At 44.4% G+C, this 22,765-nt stretch overlaps 1 long non-coding RNA gene across 1 annotated transcript in view; it reads left to right on the top strand.

Annotated features, from left to right (window-relative positions):
- LOC135268658 (uncharacterized) overlaps positions 1–22,765 on the top strand; it is a 35,028-nt gene that overhangs the window by 851 nt on the left and 11,412 nt on the right. The window contains exon 2 of the long non-coding RNA XR_010336959.1: positions 4,803–4,980. This is a non-coding gene — a long non-coding RNA (uncharacterized LOC135268658). The remainder of the gene's footprint in view (positions 1–4,802; positions 4,981–22,765) is intronic.

The following is a 22,765-nucleotide window of genomic DNA, read 5'->3' on the forward strand; positions in this document are numbered from 1 at the left end:
TTTTGCAAAGGCTGTTTCGACCCTACTCAGAATCCCCCAAGTACAGTGCCACTTGGGCAAAAGCCTCCTTCGAGCTTGTGTGTGTGTGTGTGTGTGTGTGTGTGTGTGCGCGCGCGCGTGCGCCTGCCTGGACTGGGCACAGACTAAGGAACTGGACAAGACAGCTGCGTTCACATGAGTTTCCGCCAATTGCTCAGAGCATCCTGATTCGGTTCTTACCTTCCAAGTTGAGATGCAGAGAGATTAACTGAGAATAGGACAGCACAGTGGGGTACACATGAAGAGCTTACTACGATTCCCCTTGGTAACTGGTAAGTAGATGGGACTCAGGCTAGTTCATTACATCATTCTGTCCTCACTAGAAAGCTGGGGGAGAAGGTCCCTCTTCTGGGATGGCAGCAGAAGAAAGGGACTTACATAATTTACTGAGCACCTGTTGTGTGTCAGGCACCTTTTTGGGGGCTCAGAACACAATACCCCAAAGTGTGGCACCTTGGTGTGCTGAGTACTTTAAAGTGAAGGAAACTGAAAAGGCCTCAGAAACAAGGTCTCTCTGACCTTCTCCCATCCTCCTATCTCCTGCCCCTCCCACTAAGTGAGTCATAGAAACCAGAATTCCTCTTCCCCAGGCAGGTCATAGAAAGTAGAGCCCCTCTTCTCCACAGCAAGCCATAAAACCTAGAAAGGTCACTCTCTCCCCTCTCCCTTCTCCCTTAAAGGGCCTCATTCAAGAGGGGCCCTGCCTCACACCGGGGAGAAAGCAATGCTACATACACAGAGAGGCCGAGAAGAATCTGAACAGACAGGATTTGCCGGATTCCCCCTCAATCTATGAGATCATACCCTGCTGTTCAATCACATTTCTATACAGCCATCCATATTCTTCATCAAACCTAAGCAGAAACAGTTCTCTACGAGTCTTTGCATCTTCATTTCTGAAGTCTCTTGTGTCACATAAAACTGAGATAAATACATTCATTGTGCTTTTCTCTTGTTAGCCTGTCTTTTGTTATTTGAGTGTCAGCTGTGACCTTTCTGATGGGAGAGGAAAGGGATCCCACCTTTCCGCCCTGCAGGCTGTACTAGACCTTGTGTATCTTGGTCTGGATCAGTGTCCAAGCTCTGTTTCCGGCACACGTTATCATCACCTGTTGCTCACCTCTGCCCACTTTTCTCACATGTCTGAATGCTTTGAAATGTGTGATCTATCTAGTCATATACACGTGCTTCTGATGCCTTTTATATTCAACCCATGTCCAGTTGTTAAGTCAAAGGTCTTGTTGACCTGCTACCCTTTATACCTCCTACGTCTTCCCACTGCTGTTGCCACCACTGTAGTCATTCGTGCTTCTGGCTTCCCTGGGCCCTCCACGTGTCTCTGCATGGCTGCAGGTACCACGCTCAGTTTCATTCCCCCTCTATGATCTTACCTGCTGCTACCTATGCACACTGCTCAGACCACACGAGCTGCTGCAGGGTGTCCATCCCAGCCCTGGTACAGAACCCCTGGGCCCGTCATGCCCTCTTCCCTTGGCCACAGCAGCCAGACAGGCCCTCTCTGATCTCATGTTTGTGCTGATCCTCAGCCTGTGCACCCTCTCAGGCCAGCCTTAGTGACCAATGAAGCCACTTGTCCGTGGCGGGTTTGAAGGGATGGAGTAGGTTTTCCTCCAAGAGCCACCAGGAAGCAGATACCACCCACATTTCAAGCGGTGTTCCTGCTCTGTCCCTAGCAGCTCAGCTACTGTGTGGGTTAATAAAGGGCTTTGAAGTCTCCTTAAGGAAGTTGTTACAAAAACAATCTTGTTACAAGCACTTCCAGACCACAGTAGGCTTAGGGATAATCTCTTCTGCCTGATAGAGAGCCTCGAGTGAGCTCTGGAGTGGTGCAGGAGTGTTTGTCTTGTTCTGATTTGTCATCAAGGCAGTCTGTCTGTTTAGAAGATGAAATGGACTAGAGGAACACAGAGCATGCGGAGAAACCACTGCAGGTTCAAAGATGCAGAGACTCCACCTGTGAAGGTGAAATCACTTGTTGCACGTGTCACGACTAGGTAAAGGTAAACTGGGCCATGCACACACATTTTGGTGTTCCCAAGCCAGATGTTCACCCATTATGTCTGTCTCAACATTGAGTTCAATTTCTCCTTGAACACGCACCTCTAACTGTTGTCCAGAGATCTCTAGAAATGAAGAGGTTAAAAAGGTAGAAACAGGTAGACTTCATAGACCAGTAAGCCTAGATTGTGAACTGAGTTTCATAGACAGAATGAACAGGGCTGAGATGTTGACCACATGTCTGTGTCAGAAACTTGGTTAATTAGTAAAGAATGGATAGCAATGAAAAGGGAATTGAGAATATAAACTGAGACTCAGTTACCCTAGTGCTTTGGGTGAATTATTATTATTATTATTATTATTATTGGATCATGGTGGGGAAAAGCAAATAGAAATGAATGGGATGACCACAAGTATTCAAGTTGAATGTTAAGGATCCCCCTGACAAACAACACAGATCCAACCAGCTTAAGTTCCCAACTCTGGGAATCCTTTGCCTGCTTCCTGAGGCTTGTGCAGATGAACGTGCAAGGGCTTGCTATGCCATCATCAGTTGGGGCTGTTGTCAGCCAATAAATAACCCATTGCTCAATGAGTTGGGATAGAAAGTAGACCTTCTGCACTCATAATGTGGCAACTGGCCACCAAATGATGTGCCCCCTAGGATGTTACCATCTGAATAGACACAAGGGCGAGGCTGGTGAGTCAAAGGGCAGAGGAGCAGGAATGAACAAGGATTTGGTGTCAGGAAGTCCGGGCTGGCTGAAGTGCCTGCCCCACCACTCCCTCACTGGCTGACCTTGGCAGTGATGCAAGCTTTCCTCCTCCGTAAAATGAAGGTGTAATCCATACCCCTGGGTCATCAAAGAATTGCTATATGGCTGGAAGGAGATAAGATAAGACAAGTGGACATTTTCTTCATTCATTCATTCATCTTCTATGTGCCAGGCAGTGTGCTAGGCTCTTGGAGAGTGCATAAACATAAAACAAATCATCTCATGAATAACTATATAATTACCCTAATAAGACCAATAGAAGGTTGAGATGTAACCGAGAGGGATGTAACCCCACTCTGTCCTGGGGTGGCGAGGAAGACATCATCAGTGTAAAGATCAAACCTTTGAAATGCACAGCACATACCAGGCTCTTTTTTCCCAAACCTAATGCCATTTGGTGGCATTTGCCACAGCATAGCGAGTTGTTAGCCTTTTAGGCATAAAGGTTAGGGTATAGAGAATTTTGTTTCTTAAGGTGATAATTTTATTTCTTAAGAATGAACTCTTCAAACGGTATCAGGTGGGAATGCACTTTATATGGAGCTAAAGACAGGACTGCTGGGAGGAAAATGGACATTTATTGAGCACCTACTGTTTGCTTGCTACTGTGCTTGGCACTTTATTCTTACAGCAATCTGCAGGGATAGTGTTAGGTTTGCCATTTTACAGATGAGGAATCTGAGGCTTGGAGAAGTTGAATCTTTTCTAGTTCATGAGGAACCCAGATTATTTTGTTTCCAAGGCCCAGGCAGGCTCTTTCCATGGCTGTCCTACAGATACCTCAGATGAGGACATTTTCTTACTGGGTCCCTCTAAGAGAAGGATTCTCCAGTTTTCCTTCTTTTCTTTCTTTTTTTTTCGGACAGAGTCTCGCTCTGTCTCCCAGGCTGCAGTGCAGTGGTGCAGTCTCGGCTCACCGCAACTTCTGCCTCCTGGGTTGAAGTGATTCTCCTGCACAAGCCTCCTGAGTAGCTGGGACTACTCATGGTGGCATGAGCCACCATGCCTGGCTAATTTTTGCATTTTTGGTAGAGACGGGGTTTTACTGTGTGGGCCCGGGTGGTCTTGAACTCCTGCCTCAAGTTATCTGCCTACCTCAGCCTCCCAAAGGGCTGGAATTACAAGCATGAGCCACCACACCTGGCCTAGAATTCTTCAGTTTTCTAGATGCTATGATCATGTATTTGTTGATCAGAGGCACACGTGACAATTCTAGCAATCCAATAATGTTCAGCAGGGGATATGGCTATGTCTGAGGGACTGAGGGACCCTGTATCCTACTCTCTGATCAGTGCATAGAACATTTGCCAAAAGGAGAGCACAGAGCTTTGAATTGACACAGGTCTCAATCAAAGGAAGGAGAGTGTGAGGCATACCACATAGCTCTTTTGTTATATTAAGGAGCTCTGCTTTGACGTAGGAAGGCGGGATGCAAACAGAGACAGAGAGGGAAGTGGGAGGAAGAGAGAAGAGGGAGGAAGGAAGGGAAGAAGGAATGAAAAGGCTATATGGTATCCTTTGACCGGGCAGTGGCTGAGGGAACCTCTAGGCCAAGACTCACGTTAGACCCATTGATCTGGGCACTAATGTCTGTGTTTGAAAACATAGCCAGTTTTGGCCAGGCGCTGTGGCTCATGCCTGTAATCCCAGCACTTTGGGAGGCCAAGGCAGGCGGATTACGAGGTCAGGAGTGTGAGACCAGCCTGATCAACATGGTGAAACACTGTGTCTACTAAAAATGCAAAAATTAGCCAGGTGTGGTGGCCCATGCCTGTAATCCCAGCTACTCAGGAGGCTGAGGCAGGAAAATTGCTTGAATCTGGAAGGTGGAGGTTGCAGTGAGCCAAGATTGAGCTATTGCACTCCAGTGTGGGTGACAGAGGGAGACTCTGTCTCAAGAAAAAAAAAGGAAAAGAAAACACAGCCAGTTTTCTAGTTTGATTCACATCTGCTTCTTCCCCTTCACAGTAATGGCTTGGAGGCATAACCCCTGTGTGAACCCTCGCCGGCCTGCTCAGTTTCAGGCAGGATCAGTTGGAGGACGGTGTGACCCGAGGAAAGAATGCCAGGCTTCTGACTCTGCCAGGACCCAGCAGTCGAATGTCAGCAAGTCTTCTGCCCTGTTTCTGCTTCTGTTTTCTAATCTGTAAGTCAGAACCAGAATGTCTAACTCTACACAGGGTTGGGAGTGGGATGAGGCCGTATATCTATGTGAAAGCGCTTTGGGAAAAAAAAAAATAAGGCATTTGTCCTACGTAAGACGTCACTCCTAAGAGTACGCTTGAAACACAAGAAAGGAAGTGTGTTTGATCTCAGTCTTGGTTTACTCATCTAAGAAAATAAAAACCGGATTCCAATAAGGGATTGTAAATTCTCACCCCATACCCGACACCAGTTACCGTGATGACTCTTGTCCAGTTGCTTGTTCCCTGAGTCCTTCAGCTCCTACTGCTGTTGGATGGGAATAACAGCTCGTTACTGGGACTTTTATAAAGCACTCTGTGTGATTACTTTAAACATAATAATAATTCAAACTTCTATGCACAGGGAAACGTAGCATTTTATTTTATTTTTTTTCCGAGATAAAGTCTTACTCTGTCACCCAGGCTAGAGTGCAGTGGTGTGATCTCGGCTTACTGCAACCTCTGTCTCCCAGGTTCAAGTGATTCTCCTGCCTCGGCCTCCCAAGTAGCTGGGATTACAGGCGCCTGCCACCGTGCCCTGCTAATTTTTGTATTTTTAGTAGAGATGGGGTTTCACCATCTTGGCCAGGCTTGTCTCGAACTCCTGACCTCGTGATCCACCCGCCTCGGCCTCCCAAATTGTTGGGATTACAGATGTGAGCCACAGCACCCGGCCGGAAACATTTTTTGTGAAGTAAACCTTGGTGCAATAGTGTCATCTCTTTCCAGGTGCATTATTCAGAGCGTCATGGTTAGCCGACACTCAGACCTTTGGGAGATATAATTAGACTGTAATAGCTTAAGGTTTCTCACAGCCTTCTCTTTTTTCATACCTACTGGTGAACCCACTCTCCTCTAGCCTCAGGGATTTGTTCCATATCCTTCCTGTTGTTGTTGTTAGTCTGAAGCACTGTCCTCTCTCACCCATCTTCTAAACCACAGTGTACACACAGGCCGCGTTCCAGCAAGCTCACAAGTGCCAACATGAAGTGAGTAGTGCTAGTATCAAATATGAGAACTGCTCAGAGTCAGGCAGGCAGAATGGTACAGGGGGCAGAGCTTTGGCATCCTATGAACCTCGGTTTTGAAACTCAGCTCCACCAGTCACCACCCTGTGTGACTCTGGGCCAGTCACTCAACCTCTTTGAATCGTGCTCTCCCCCTGGTTAAAGAGATGAGGGTCCAGCTAGGCGTGGTGGCTCATGACTATAATCCCAGCACTTTGGGAGGCCGAGGCAGGTGGATCACCTGAGGTCAGGAGTTCGAGACCAGCCTGGCAAACATGGTGAAACCCTGTCTCTATTAAAAATGCAAAAATTAGCCGGGCATGGTGGCTTGCCCCTGTAATTCCAGCTACTCAGGAGGCTGAGGTGGGAGAATTGCTTGAACCCGGGAGGTATAGGCTGTAGTGAGCTGAGATCACGCCATTGCATTCCAGCCTGGAGAACAAGAGCAAAACTCTATCTCAAAAAAAAAAAAAAGAGAGAGAGAAAGAAAAAAAAAGAGATGAGAATCCTAGAGTGGGTGTACCCCAAAGAGAGACAGAGAGGAATGCTACACTTGATCTTAGCCAAAAGGCCAAGAAGCTATGATAGGGAGGAATGCATCTAATCAGCTAGGCAAATGAAGAACTTAGCAGGGCAGCACGTAACGAGCACTATGTCAATGGTCTTTGTCCTCTGTAGAAGCATCCTGCCTGGATGAAGAGGGGCTGTTTCTCCCGAAGTTTCAACCCTGGTTTGGGCAACTCCATCAACTTCCATGAACCCTCAGGGAAGAATGAGTAGAGATTTCCAGATATCCCTTTCCCCCACACATTGGCCTGTCACAGAATGTAACTTTAGTCATAACAAACCCAGTCTTACTACTGAAATCAGTTGAAGGCTTCTAAACAAGTAGCCTTAGAGCCTCTTTACCACAGGAAATGCCTGATGAGTGGAATTTTGTAGTTAGGAGGTATTCCTGAACTCAGAGATGCCACATACTATTGAAATTATTGGTAATTTCCTCTTGCTTGGGCACTCAAGCTCTCTACCATTGCAGGAATTCATGAACTGATTCCTGCATCTCAGGTGCTTCCAAAGAAAACTGACAAGCAACCCCCAGTCGCCTGCATTTGCGTTTGCATTCATCTCCACTGGGTATAGGGTGCTAGGAGCATGCAGCACAATGCTGCTTCTCTTCCAGCTGGAGTTTGTAGGCTGAGCCAGGACACCTTGTTTAGGCTCCAGTGCCTGACAAAGCGCTCAGTGGGCTGGAAGCCCAGTGCAGTTAACACTGCTGGCTTTGTAGCGTGGACAGGTGAAGGCCAGCAAGTTTCCCAATTGAGCTGAGTTGCCTCTCTGGCCAGAGGCCAGCCCTGACAGGGATCCAGCTTCCTCTCAAGCCCTGAGAAAGGGCTCAGGTGTATCTGGTGGCTGGCAGAGCGAGTAGGCAGCCGAGGCTTCATAGTTCTCACTCACAGTAATTCAGCTGGCAAACTAGAGACATTTCCCCAAGAAGACAGCATGGCAAGCCTGCCGAGACAAGTAAAGAAATCTTAGCTAGAGAGTTACTTCTTTATGCCTGCCCCACTTGAAATAACAATTAGGGCCTCCTTTTACTGTGATTAAAACTGGACTATTTATTCTGGCATCTCCATTTTTTCGACATAGCTATGCAAAACTGCCCGGCCTGTGCGCTTTTCATGACACATATCTGGGCTGGGTGCAGTGGCTCACGCCTATAATCCCAGCACTTAGGGAGGCCGAGGTGGGCGGATCACCTGAGGTCAGGAGTTCGAGACCAACCTGACCAACATGATGAAACCCCATCTCTAAAAAAAAAAAAAAAAGACACACATCCATCTATACATCTCTCTCAACTATTGCTCAAACTGTCTCTCATGCTGCCCATTCTGTTTCCCCTGGGGACAGCAGTGAAGGGGAAATATCTCCGTAACTCCATTTTTATGATAGAGACTAAGCAACTTAATCCCAGTGAATATTTGTAAAATTATTTTTGAGACATTTAAGAACAACATCATAGTACATAATTACAAAGTGTATTAATGCTCGTAACTGTAGAGAGGTTTGTTTGTTTTTAGTGGGGCATCAGACCTGTCTGTGATAAGGCTCCCTGGGCTCTGTCACCCCTGAGATATCCCAGTTCATAGGAAAGAAGTCAATTCAGAGGCAGTGAATGAGAGAAATCCCATCATAATAGGTCTTATATAACTAGCCATCAGCAGAAGGGATCTGCTAAGAACTGGGGAAAGGGCACAGAAAAGTTATAGAAGGAACAGTGCTAACTTGCAGCCATTGTCCCAGTGAGAAGGAGGGTGCAGGGAAATGAAAGATAACTCCGTGTCCTCCTGCAGGGCGGTGAGCAACATGGTGCTTTTGTGAAGATTCCACCCAGAGAGTCTGATGCTGGGCAAAACATGCCTGGCCAAGACTGGAAGCAGAACATTTTTTTTTTTTTTTTGAGTATGAGTCTGGCTCTGTTGCCCAGGCTGGAGTATAGTGGCATGATCGCAGCTTACTGCAACCTCTGCCTCCTGGGTTCAAGTGATTCTCGTGTCTCAGCCTCCTAAGTAGCTGGGATTACAGGTGCCTGCCACCACACCCGGCTAATTTTTGTATTTTTAGTACAGACAGGGTTTCACCATGTTGGCCAGATTGGCCTCAAATTCTGCCCTTGAACTCCTAGCTCCAAGCGATCCACCCGCCTTGGCCTCCCAAAGTGTTGGGATTACAGGCATGAGCCACCCTACTTGGCCTGTAAACAGAACTTTAAACATTGAACTGAAACAGGGAAACATCTCAGCCAACTGATGTTTATAAATAGTTATTAACAGGGAATTTTTAAAAGAAAAAGCCTGATAATCCATCCTTCCAGACAACGACTCTTTATTCTTACATGTTCCATTCTTCTTGTCCATGTCAACAAAGAAATATACCTGGTTACTGTGGAGAAAAGATACCCTATTGTATATACTACTTTTTAAAAAAAAACTAACACTGGATTATAAACACATTCCTACATTTCTACATAGCCTTAATTATTAACATTGGTAGAATCTTAAGACAATTTCCAAGAAGTCATGAAGCCTGGAAAGACTAGCAATTTAAAACAGGAGTCAAATTTCTTGAGTGACTTCCTCAAGAAGGTCAGGGAACTCCTAGAAGAGTAGCAGAGCTACAACTTGAAGGCTCCAGATACATATGACAACAGGTAGACTGTTGGTAAGTCAGTGGCTTGATGGCTTATTGGGGACAACAACAGGAGGTAGGTACACCCATAGGGCTGGTCACGCTGGGGAAGGGAGCCCGCTAGAATGGGTCCAAGCCCATAGCCAAGAGCAGAGGCCACCATAGTGGCGGTCAAGGAGGCTTCATTCTAAGTCCACATGCAGAGCAGTGCTTCATCAGCAGGCTCTCTGAAGAAGCTTCTGCACCTCAGCGCTCCCCAGAGAGATCAAAAGCATGACCCAAACCAAGGGAAATGTAGGGGAGTTGTGAGAGCTGGACACAAATGACATTTAACTCCTTGTCCCACTTTCAGCCAGCTGCCAACCATCCTCCTCCCACCCACTCCTGGCTCTCTTTCGCTTTCTTCTCTCTTCCTTTTTTTTTTTTAAAGACAAGGTCTCATTCTGTCACCCAGGCTAGAGTGCAGTGGCATGATCATAGCTCTCTTCAGCCTCCATATCCTGAGCTCAAGAGATCTCCTGCCTCAGCCTCCCAAAGTGCCGGGATTACAGGTATGAGTCATCATGCCCGGCCTTCTCTATTTTATTTACTTCTCTTCCTTTCACATACTCCATCCCTCAACCTGTAGAATCATGGGCCGTGGTCTTTGGTTCCATACTCTGCATGCTGTCCTGGGGGCAGAGGTCAGAGGAGGAATGAACTCAGATCTCACGGAGGGATTGGCGAGATCATTAGGTTTAACTATGAAGATAGGGTTCTGGGAAACAAGGTGACATTTTTATTTGTTCCACTTCTGTATTGTTTGGATTTTTTAAAAATGGCAGATATGTTTCAAACTAAAACAATCACATAAAATATTTTTTTTAATTGAAGGAGGTGAATGTTTTGTTTTCTAAAAGAAAGAAAAGAAATTGTTGATAGTGCCAGTAAAAGCCGCAGAAAGATCGCTCAGGGCGTGTGCAAAGACAGGGTCTCAGGCAACAAATTCTGCAAACCACAGAGTGCACAGAAACTAGAAGCCAGGAAGAAGAACCCCAAGAGGCGAGAAACGGTGACTGAATGATGGGAGAAGGGCCATTTAAAGACTTTCACAGAGAGAACAAGAGTATAAGGAGCTCTTAAGGTTTGGAAAACTTGAGGCAAATAAACAGTATAAGGGTTGGGCGCAGTGGCTCACACCTGTAATCCCAGCATTTTGGGAGGCCAAGGTGGGCAAATCAGTTGAGGTCAGGAGTTTGAGACCAGCCTGGCCAACACGACGAAACCCTGTCTCTACTAAAAATACAAAAATAAGCCAGGTATGGTGGTATACACCTGTAGTCCCAGCTACTTGGGAGGCTAAGGCAGGAGAATCACTTGAACCTGGAAGGTGGAGGTTGCAGTGAGCCAAGATCGCACCACTGTACTCCAGCCTCAGCAACAGTGCAACTCCATCTCAAAATAATAATAATAAACAGAATAAGAAGAGCAGCCATTTCTGAAGCCAGGAGGAAATGTTCCAGATGGAAGGCAGTGGGCAAAAAGACAAGAGCAGCGAGGAGAGAGCTGTTAGGCAGCACTGCAGAGAAAACGGTTTGGAGTTTTGAAAACTCTTTATTCTGGAAAACTTCCAAAACCCATATAAAAGTAGAGAATACATACTCAGGAGGCAGAGCATGAGGATTGCTTGAGCCCAGGAGTTTGAATCCAGCCTGGGCAGCAGAGGGAGACCCCATCTCCTAAAAAAAAAAAGAGACAGTATGGTGATAATGAATTCCTATGTACCCATCACCCCTTCCGCTGATTATTTTTAAACAAATTCAAGACATCACATTATTTTGGTGGCTCTCAAAACTTAGCATGCATTTGAATCCCCTGGAGAACTTGTTAAAACACAGATTGCTGGGCTCCACCCACAGAGTTTCTGATTTAGTAGGTCTGGCCTGAGAATCTGCATTCTAACAAGTTCCCGGGTAATACTGATGCTGCTGATCTGACGGCCACGCTCTGAGAACCACTGTAGTTAGTATTTCACCTTTAGATATTTCTCTTTAAAAGGACTGCCCTACTTAGACATAATCATGTTATCAGCACACATAAAAATCAATAATAATTCCTTAATATCATTTTTCCCAATTATCCTCTAAGTGCTTTTGTTAACCATTTGTTTGATCCAAACAAAGCCTGTGAATTGTAATTGGTTAATATGTCTCTTTAGACTCTTTTCCTCTATGGGTAGAGTTTGAAAGGGTAGTGTGAGAGACAGTTTGAACAATAGGTGAGAGGGACGTGCAGATGTGTGTCATGAAAAGAGCACAGGCCGGGCGTGGTGGCTTACACCTGTAATCCCAGCACTTTGGGAGGCCGAGGCAAGTGGATTACCTGAGGTCAGGAGTTCGAGACCAGCCTGGCCAACGTGGCAAAATTCCATCTCTACTAAAAAAATACAAAATATAGCTGGGTGCAGTGATGGGCGCCTGTAATCCCAGCTACTCAAGAGGCTGAGACAGGATAATCGCTTGAACCTGGAAGGCAGAGGTTGCAGTGAGCCAAGGTTGTGCCATTGCGCTCCAGCCTGGGCAACAGAGCAAGACTCCATCTCAAAAAAAAAAAAAGCACAAACTTTGTGTTTGGATCCCAGCTCTACCACTTACTAGAGATACATGAAGACAATGGAAATAATGAGGTTCTTGGTATACTTCTTTGACAGTTATGTAAAAATTACGCCTGTGGAGTGGAATCCATATGTATTAGGGCTAAGGAATCAGAAGCGCTGTGACCTGGGGCAAGTAGTTAACTTCTCTACACTTCAGTTTTCTAATCAGTAAAAAGAGAGATTACAGCAGTACCTATTTTACAGCGTTGTGAATGAGCTAATAAGTGTACACATCTTAAGCACACTAACCTGTAATAAGCACTCAGGCTTGGTGTTGTTATGAAAACAATTATTCCGGCAGCACAATGAATGTCATTCCTCTTCCTCCAGAGTAGGAATGCCCTCTCGGAATCTTGATTTTCAAAGTGACGGATTGGGAGTTCCCGAGCCATGAATGTGAATTTATGTATTTCCCTTCTCATTTATTCCTCAGTTTAGTTAAAGGCACCATCAGCCTCCTAGAGGCCCGGGTTAGGACCTTTGGGATCGCCCTGAACTCCACCCCACATTCAGCATATCAGCGTTTCCACCTTCAGGGAGTTTCTGGGATCCATCCCCAAACAGAATGCAAGAACCTAACAGTGCCTAGCACATGGTAGGTCCTTACCCAGCACTGATTCTTTGCATTTTGCTGCCTCTGGTCTACTTCCAACCACTGTCATCTCCTCCCTGCCCTGCCCCATCCCCTCTTCCCTGGCCCCTCCCACCCTAGCCTTTCAGTCATTGTCCCCACTGCCAGAGCGACACACTTTCTGTTCTTCCCTCCTTCTCACTCTCCCCTTTCTTCTCTCCCTCTGTTTCCAACTGCAAATGCAGTGAGAGGAGTGTGCAGCTCATTCGTTATCCATCTGTGTGAGGAGTTGCTCTTGTTTTGTTTATTTGATTTTCCCTCCTTTATTTCTGATACTCATTCCCCTTCCTCCCACGGGCTGTCACTCTGATATTGTGATAATATATTCTTGGGTATGTATGTGAACTTACAAAATATGTTATTTGTGTGGTTTGATTTTTAAACCTACCTACTGCATTTATTTATCCATTCCCCTAGCAAATGCCCCAGCTCCCTGCTACCAGTACTACAGGGAGGTGAGTACTTTTGCCTGTGATCCTTTAGAACCTGTGTAAGAGTTTCTTGTAAGCATATGCCTCGGAGTGGAATTGCTGATGCATATTTATTTTCACGAAGTACTTCTAGGTTGTGCGTGTGATCTGCAGAACTCTCTGCCCATAATGACTCTGTCCAAACCCCTGCACTAAGAGACTTGCCCAAACTCTAGCATGGCTTCTAGCAGCTTAAGGCCATGTCCCCAGGATGATCCCAGCCTCCCTAAAATGCTTGCTTGGAAGCTCAGTGCTGCCAGGAGAATTTACTGTTTATTCCAGCCAAAACCTGGTGATGGGCAGATAGGCCCCTGAGCCCCCTCTTAGAGCAGTCATTTTAGAAAGCGTGCAGTCATAAATCTTTCCTTTGCCCTTTGGATGTAAATCTCCCACCCAAAATGGTCTCCTCAAGGATCTGAGAGCCCTCTCTTTGAAATGCGGATATTCAGGGAGCTATAACTCTTCTCCCAGGAGGATAAGGGCCTAAGGGCTGTGAACGCCTTACTTTAGGGTAAGTGTGTTTCTCCTCCGGATAAGTGCCACTGAACAAATCCAGGTGGCCTAGTCCCATGGACTAACCCTCCCTTAATCACCCACAGTGACTTTCCCTTAACCTTTAAACAGTCTCCAGCATTTTGCATGAGGTATTGAGTTGTGTTCATGCTATGCTCTTTTTCCTTGTTGCAATAGTCCCGGAATAAAACCAGTCCTGGCACTTTAACGGGTGCCTGGCTTTATCTTTGGCATGCCCTAGAATACCGTGTTTATTTCCTTTCCTTTTTGTTTCCTTGCAACCTTGCCCGTGTTTAGTATTATCCAGTCTCCTAATTTTCCAACCTCATGGGTAGAAAGACTTAATCTTGCTATTGTTTTCATTTTCATTTATCTAAAAGCTAGTGAGATTGAGCAAACAGGTAGGTTTTTTGGGGCGAGTCACATATTCATATCCTTGCCCATCTTCCTGTTGTATTCTCTTCTTCTGATTGATTTGTAGGACTTTCTTATATATTCTATGTAATGATCCCTTGCTGGTTTTGGGAGTCTCAAATATTTTTTCTCAGTCCACACCTGTCCGTTCATTTAGATAACTATACCCACCATCATCATTATTGTTAATTTTGACATAGTCATCAATTTGAGGGACAGGGAATATGGTTACACTTTTTGGATTTTTTTTTTAATTTCCCCACTTTTAAGGTCATAAATATATTCTGATTTATATTTATACACACACATGCATATCTATGTTTTGTCAGGTGACGTTTCACATTTATATCTTTAATTCATCTGAAGTTCACCTTTGCTTATGGTGTTAGGAATGCAGCTTAATTTTTTTTCCGTGTAGTGAGCCAGTCTTCCCTACACTGTCTACTAAGCAACCCATCCTTTCCCCATTGACTTGTTTTTCATACATCAGGTGCACACACAGCCAAACACATGAGCACACATATGCATTTCTGAGCCCTTTCTCACCCTTGCTCTCTTTCCATGCTTCTTGCCCCAGTATACGCCAATGCTATATAATAAAACATCACAGGTGTTTATTATCCGTGATGTTTTATTATACAGCATTGGAGTATACTGGGGCAAGTCATTCCTCTTTGCTCTTTTTCTAAAGTTGGCTCAACTGGTTGTGGACGTTCTTTTTTCCTTCTACATAAATTTTGAGTATGCTTTTTTATTCCCTCAAGAAGTTCCGTTGGGACTACATTGCAAGTGCCTTGAATTTTTAGATTAATTCTGAGAGAATTGTTATCTTTATATTTTAAGTGGTCTTATCCACCAATATGGCATATCTCTTTACTTAAGTCTAATGTCCTTTAATAGTTTTAAATTTTTCTCCAAAAATTTATTTTGAATATTTTATTAAGTTGATTTTTAGGTAGCTTTTGGTTGTGTTGCTCTTATGAAAGTTATCTTATTTTCTATTAATTTTCTGGTTGAATATTGCTGTTGTGGAAGAATGCTTCTGAGTTTTATAAGCAGATCTCATTTCTGACACCCTTGCTGAACATAAGTATTAGTTCTGAAAGTTTTTCTATTAAGTCTGTGAGGTTTTCTGTGTAGGTAACCAGATCACCTGTAAATAATGACAGTTTTGCTACTTCCTTTCAAATCCTATTCCTAGTATTTCTTTTTCTTGTCTTATCACATTGGGACCTCCAATACTATGTTGAGGAGCGGCAGTTCTGAAGGAATGTGGACGTATCTGTACCTGTTGTCTCTTGATGTACCCACAAGCTTCATCTCCCGCTGGTGCAGGACTGGAGATACTGTTCTGTCTCTCAGTGGAGTTGGGGAAGACTATAATCTGCCCATGGAAATACAGGGGCGGAAAATAGTCCAAGATAAAATCATCCCCACCCTACAGCACTTTCCCTCTTCCCCTGCAGTCTGCAGTCACAAACATATACTGGGCCCAAACCATTTGCTGTCCCTCTAGAAACTTCTCACAGTTATCACATTAGATTCTCAGATCTACCAGTTGCACCGTTTCTGAGATACTCCCAGAACTGAGTTGACAGAGATAGGCAGTAGCCTCTGTTGGGTCTCATTTTGTTAGTATCCAGAAGCCAGAATGACATTTCTAAAATAGTTCTAATCATGAGAATGTTTTAATCAAGGGCCTTTAAAGCCCTCACATAAGCCCTTTAATATCACATTCAAAGGTCTTAACAAGCTGGCATCACCTCCTTTCTACTTCCCACAGCATACCCCACACTCCAACCACCCTGGGTGATGTTTTCCCCGTGAACATGATGTGCACTTTAACCCTCTGCTTACCATACAGTTACCTCTGTATGGAATTCTCTCTCCCCTTTCTTACATTGATAAATCCTACTTATTCTTCAAAGCTCAGAACAAAAGTTGTCTTCATGAAGTTTTCTCCAGTTCATGCCATTGGTGTAAATCATTCCTTCTCCAATACTCCCCTGAGCACTTATCTGTCGGATTTGCCTTATAGTTTGCTGCCAGCAGAGCAAAAACTGTGTTTTATCCATATCTCTATCTCTAGTTCAGTTTTTCACACATAGTAGATACCCAATAAACGTTTATTCAAGTTGAATAATGGAGACCACAAGTTGTAGGAAAGATAAGTTATCAGTAAGAATGAAATAATCCTTTTCTTCGCTAATCTTAGTTCCAGTAAGATTGAGTGTGAATTTCCAGAAGTGGTGTTGTCTTCAGCAATTTCCAGCAATACACAAATAGGAATGAAAACATACATTATAGGCTGGGCATGGTGGCTCACGGCTGTAATCCCAGCACTTTGGGAAGCCAAGATGGGTGGATCACTTGAGCTCAGAAGTTTGAAAACAACCTGGCCAACATGGTGAAACCCCATCTCTACCAAAAATATAAAAACTAGCTGCACATGGTGGCAGGCACCTGTAGTATTAGCTACTCAGGAGGCTGAGGAAGGAGAATTGCTTGAACCCAGGAGGCGGAGGGTGCAGTAAGCCAAGATCACCCCACTGCACTCCAGCCTGGGCAACACAGCAAGACACTATCTAAAAAAAAACAACAAAGAAAAGATATACTGTAAACTCCTAGTCATTCTCTTTATCTGAGTAAGTCCTCCAAGTGCTATAACAGGTATCCAACCTGGGCAGTGCTGAGCAATTATTTAAAACAAAATGTAGGCCAAGTGCGGTGTCTGGCCAGGCGTGGTGGCTCATGTCTGTAATCCTAGCACTTTGGGAGGCCGAGGCAGGCAGATCATCTGAGGTCAGGGGTTCAAGACCAGCCTGGCCAACATGGTGAAACCACATCTCTACTAAAAATATAAAAATTAGCTGGGCATGGTGGTGGGCACCAGTAATTCCAGCTACTCAGGAGGCTGAGGCAGGAGAATCACTTGAATCCAGGAGGCGGAGGTTGCAGTAAGTGGAGATCGCGCCACTGCACTCCAGCCTAGGTGACAGAGCAAGTCTTCTTCTCAAAACAAACAAACTAAAAAAACACAAAATGTATCTGCAAAGTCTGACATATAGGGGCAATTGTGGAAGTCAGCCTGTGGTTAGACATTCCTGGGTCTCTGTTTTTGAAGAATCCTGCTATCCACCATCCTTAGTGGGTATCCTCACACACAACCCATAAAATGTACCAATTTACTGGTGAAAATTATGAAAACAAATGAAATTTTCTTTTGAGATTGTTACCTTTATTTTTGGTAGGAATTTTCATGAAGTGGGATTCTTAATTGCCCCACAGATAGATTAGCCATGATGTGGACGAGACAAAGGTAGACGAGTAAACTGAAGGAAAATGAATAATAGTTATGTCGTCCCTTTTCTTTGAATGATACACGGCAGTTTATTCCTTGTGTTTATTTTTTTCTTCCCTGGGAAGTAGGTTAAAAAAGTGTTATTAAAATCATCATTTTGGTAAACCCTGAGATAAGGAGAAATTAAATTACTTTTTTCAGTAGATTGTTACAACACTGGTCCTCAATTTGTTCATACCTCTCTCTACAACATCCTTGGATAATACCTTTTGCACTGACTCCAGGCTTAGCCACATGTCTTGCTTTGGCCAATGGGACAAGAACAAATGTGACACAGGAAAAAATTTTCAAGTGCTTGTATAGTGAAACTTGCTTTCTCTTGCTGCCCTTTTATACCCTGAGACCACCATGGTGAGAACATGATGTGAAGCCTGGGCTAGCCTGTTGGAGGAGGAGAGATCACATGGAGCAGAGACAAACCCTGCCAGCTAAGTCCTCAACTAACCAGCCTGTAAATTTCATGTTTGTGAGGGAGGCCAGCCAACCCCAGCTGAGCCACCTACAGACCTCAGATCTGCACATCAACCTAGATCAGAACGGCTCAACTCACTCACAGAACCATAAAAAATGATGAGTGTTTGTTGCTTTAAGCCACTAAGCTTTGGGGTGGGTTTGTCATGCCCCCAACCTAACTGGCACATCCCCGGGGAAAGCCTAGTCAGGCAAGATTCTAGGGGTCCTGGTCCCCAGATTCATGTTCAATCGCTACTACTCTTCTCCTGTTCAAAGGTCAAATTTAGATATGCAAAACTTACGGATTTTATTTTGGATCTTACTGAATTTCCTAAGGACAAAGGCCACAGCTCGATTTTTCCAGCTGGAACAGTACTTTGCCTTATTAATAAAATAATGCTCAGTGAGGGGTATTACTTCTCTGAAAAGGAACTAAATTTTAGTTGTTTTTACGTGGATAGAAGGAAAAGCTAACTGTTACATGTATAACTCTCAGAATTTATATAAGGCATAGATATTTCTAGTTACAAAGAATGTTTTAAACTAAGGAACTCTCCTAAGAGATAGAACAGAGACGATGGAAAAAGCAGGGCCATGTCTTACTCATGATTTTGTCCCTGATGTGGTTTGGCTGTGTCCCCACCCAAATCTTATCTTGAATTGCAGCTCCCATAATTCCCATGTGTTGTGGGAGGGACCTGGTGGGAGATAATTGAATCATGGGGGCGGTTTCCCCCATACTGTTCATGTGATAGTGAATAAGTCTCACCAGATCTGATGATTTTATAAGGGTTTTCCCTCTCTCGACTCTCATTCTCTCTTGTCTGCCACCATGTAAGACGTGACTTTTGTCTTCCACCATGATTGTGAGGCCTCCCCAGCCATGTGGAACTGAGTCCATTAAACGTCTTTTTCTTTATAAATCACCCAGTCTTGGGTGTGTCTGTATCCGCAGCATGAAAATGGACTAATACAGTTCTTCTGGCCCAGACCAGAGTCTTGCAGAGCTGCTAGGCTGCACAGCTTCAGGAAACATAATTTACATTGAGGTCTATGCAAACAGTGCCCTCTCCTCCCACCCCCAGAGTTGTGCAGCATACATGGGGCCCCTGCATAGCACATAGTAAATATTTAAGAGAGAATGTTACCCGGGCATGGTGGCTCACACCTGTAATCCCAGCACTTTGGGAGGCCAATCACATGTGTACACACACACATTTGTCGTATTTAGCAAAAGTTTTTTTGTTTGGGTTTTTTTTTTAGACAGTGTCTGTCTAAAAAAAATTGGCACAATAATGGCTCAGTACAGCCTCAGTCTCCTGGGCTTAGGGCTCAAGTGATTCTCCCACCTCAACCTCCCAAGTAGCTGGAACTACAGGCACGTGCCCTCATGCCTGGCTACTTTTTAAAAATTTTTTGTAGAGATGTTGCCCAGGCCAATCTGGAACTCCCGGTCTCAAGTGATCCTCCTGCCTCAGCCTCCCAAAGTGTTGGGATTACAGGCATGAACCACCACACCCAGCCTTAGTAGAGTCTTAACTGCAAAGAAAAATAAACCAAGTTAGAATGAGTATCCTTGTTGGGCAGCCTCCAGGAGCACAAGCCACTTTGCTTTGTCTGTGGCAAAGTAGGAAAATACCTAAATAAATTGTATAGCTCAACAATAGACCCAGAGAAGAAACTCACCAAATTCTGCAGGTTAAAAACAATAAAAAATAAAAACTCATTTTGGCTAATGGTGACACCTAGTGGTGTATCAAAACTGTGTGGTTTTCTTGGAGTAAACTATTTTATTTCACACGGTGGAGTCGGGAGTCACTGGGATTGTGGACCTTTGCTCCCTTCACGATAAGATAAGGAAGTTAAGGCCCGCAGACCTCCCAGGGTCAGCAAGTGCAGTATTGCTCTAGAAGAGACTGTTTCTGTGTGCTGTTGTAGAAGACCTCAGAATCGTGCCTGAGGGTCCCAGCCAGTGATCCAGGGGGCACCCAAGACAATTATTCCTCTCTGCGCCTTTCTGCTTACACTTTACTCTTTCTCCTTCTCCTTCCCCTTCTTTTTCCTTCTGCTGCTTTGACTTAACCCACGTTTATCCTCCGCCCCTCTCCATTCTTATTTCTCTAAGCTCATTGACGCCTCCCAAGATGTTACAAACCCCAGAGCGACAGGATCTAGTGTGGTAACCACTGCCCCATGTGGCTGTTTAAATTCAAATCAGTTACAACAAAATTAAATGAAAAATTCAGTCCCTCAGTCTCACTGGTTACATTTTAAGTGTTCAACAGCACTAGTGGCTACCATATTGGACAGCATAGACACAGTCATTCTCACCATTGCAGAAAATCCTGTTGGAAAGCACCGGCCTGAGGCTTTGTTTACCTCCCTCGGTTCACCTCTTTCCCTTCTCAGCGCCTCTTCTCTAAGTGGCAGTTCTCGAGACAGTCTTCTTTCTGCTCCTCCCCGTCCTCCCTGCTCCCTCCAGTCTATTGGATGGCTTTCTGTTTTCTGTATATTGTTATGTAAACCTGTTAGCATGACCTTGCCACAGTACACACACACAATATATAATCATATTGGACAGTTTATTCAGGACAGTCCGTGATTCACATCATCTTGTTTTGCATTGGAACACATCAAAATATTTTTAAATTCAACACGTCAACACATCATTGAAAACAATTATACCCCAGGCCCTTTTTATTTTTCTTTTTTAATCCATAGGATTCTACCTTTTTACCTTGTCTGGTGCTAAAGTAGTTTTAAAATTAAACAGTACATTTTTTTTAAATACCAAAAAATATGTATATTATGCATAGAACAGCTCTAGAATGAAACACAGTAAACAGAGTGGTTTTTGGCTGGGAGGGATATTTATGCTGAGAATTCTTTTTAGTATTTGAATTTGTACCAGGTGTTTGTGTATGTGTGCATATCTAGGTAGATATGTGTGTATTTGAAGCTTTTAAAATTATAAATAACTTTCGAAATGAAAAATAATACTTGAAAATAAATCTCACAGCCTTGAAAGGATCAAACCAAAATGATTCCAGGAAAACAAGCTCTCAGAAAGAAGGTCATTTCTGAACGAGGCTGCATGGTTTGGGTGACGATGTGTCTGATGCATGGAGATGTGGTGGTACTGTGTTTGCTTTAATTTGTGTACAATGACAATTTGCTAAGGATTACAATACCCTGGTAAGTGGCTGCTCCTGACTGCTGATGGAGGTTTACATTAGAGAGAGAGCCTTCTAGGCAGGCACGGTAGCTCACGCCTATAATCCCAGCATGTTGGGAGGCCAAGGCAGGTGGATCACGAGGTCAGGAGTTCAAGACCAGCCTGGCTAAAATGGTGAAACCCCGTCTCTCCTAAAAACACACAAAAAATAGCTAGGCATGGTGGTATGTGCCTGTAATCCCAACTACTCAGGAGGCTGACGCAGATAAGTGTTTGAACCCAGGAGGTAGAGGTTGCAGTGAGCCGAGATCGAGCCACTGCACTCCAGCCTGGGTGACAGAGCAAGATTCCATCTCAAAAAAAAAAAAAAAAAAGGAGCCTGCCTTCCTTTGAACCTGTCACTTTCATGCCCACCTCAAAAAGAACCTTGGAAAATGCTGAAAGCAGGGTGGATCCTCCCTTCCTGGGGCACACTGAGTCACCTCTCTTTCAAGAGCTTAAGGAACAAAGTGAAAGGAAGATAAACGTGTCTTCCTTTTCCTTGGCTCCCCTGGACGAGTCATGGCTGTGTATTTGCCTTAGGACCACTGGATCTTCAGGGAAGAAAAAAGAAGGGAGCCTGAGTTCTTGCCTCACTTCAAAGCTGGCTTCAGCCCAAAGGCACATCAAACTTTGGATCTATGCAGCATTTATAGTAAATTCTCATGTTTCTTTAAAAAGGAATTTGGGGATCAGAATACCACCTGTAAAGTAAGAACTAGTTACACCACCAATTTGAGAAAAAGGGAAACTGAGGCAGACACAGTAAATTTGGTGCGAGCTAGGATTCACTGCTCTCTCGATTTCCTGTAAGTCTACATGACATCGAAACCATATAATCATATGCCCAGACCACACTATAGCACCTCTGTGTGAATTCATCTAAATAAAGCGATGTCTGGACCATGCCACCCAGAAGAGTTGGTTTGTGGTTCTTTCTGACTGTGGACTTCTACAGTGCCAGCCTGGCCTTGCAGGGAATCATGGTCCTTCCAAAAAAACTAAGGTTTACACTTGGGCTCCTCAGGACATGCAGGAGTCAGTTTCTAATGATGGGAAGACAAATGGCAGCCCATTCCTCAATTAGTTTTTTAAAAACAAGACATCTGCCACCAAACTATACCCACCCCCCAATACAGAAGATTACATTTTGTTTAAACCTAGTGTTTTTTGTTTTCTGTTTTTGATACAGGGTCTGGCTCTGTCGCCCAGACTGGAGTACAGTGGTGCGATCATGGGTCACTGCAACCTTCACCTCTGGGGCTCAAGAAATTCCCCCACCTTGGCCTCCCCAGTAGCTGGGATTACAGCCACGTGCCCCCATGCCCAGCTAATTTTTGTATTTTTTTATAGAGTCAGGATTTCACCATGTTGCCCAGGCTAGTCTCGAACTCCTGGACTCAAGTGGTCCACCCACCTCAGCCTCCTGAAGTGCTGGGATTACAGGCGTGAGCCACCACACCTGGCCAAAACCTAGTGTTCTTTTTTTTTTTTAATGAATGAATAAAAGAGAGAAAAAAATCTATCTTTTAGAAGGAATAACGAAACATAGGCCTAGAAATTGAGTCCCAGGCAGGAGGCATCTGCTACCACTTAATATTTAATGGTGTAAGCCCCAGACAGCGAGGATGGGCAGGGTTTTATAATTGGAACTTACCAAGCACCATCTATTTTCTAAACTAATTTTGAGTCGATGTGGAATTCTATGTTTTAGGAAGGCAATTTAAAGGGTGCAGAATAAGCTAAAAAGAACATAAGTAAGCAAAAGGGGAAGCCTCTATCACAGAACAGCAGATGGAAGGGTTCCTGCCTCTGCCTGCGTGTAGCTGCGTATTAATTAGATGTTATTGTTACTTGCATTAGA

The sequence above is a fragment of the Aotus nancymaae genome, unplaced genomic scaffold, assembly GCF_030222135.1.
Source record: "Aotus nancymaae isolate 86718 unplaced genomic scaffold, 86718_ANA_hifiasm-v0.15.2.pri h1tg000041l, whole genome shotgun sequence".
Taxonomy (NCBI): domain Eukaryota; kingdom Metazoa; phylum Chordata; class Mammalia; order Primates; family Aotidae; genus Aotus; species Aotus nancymaae.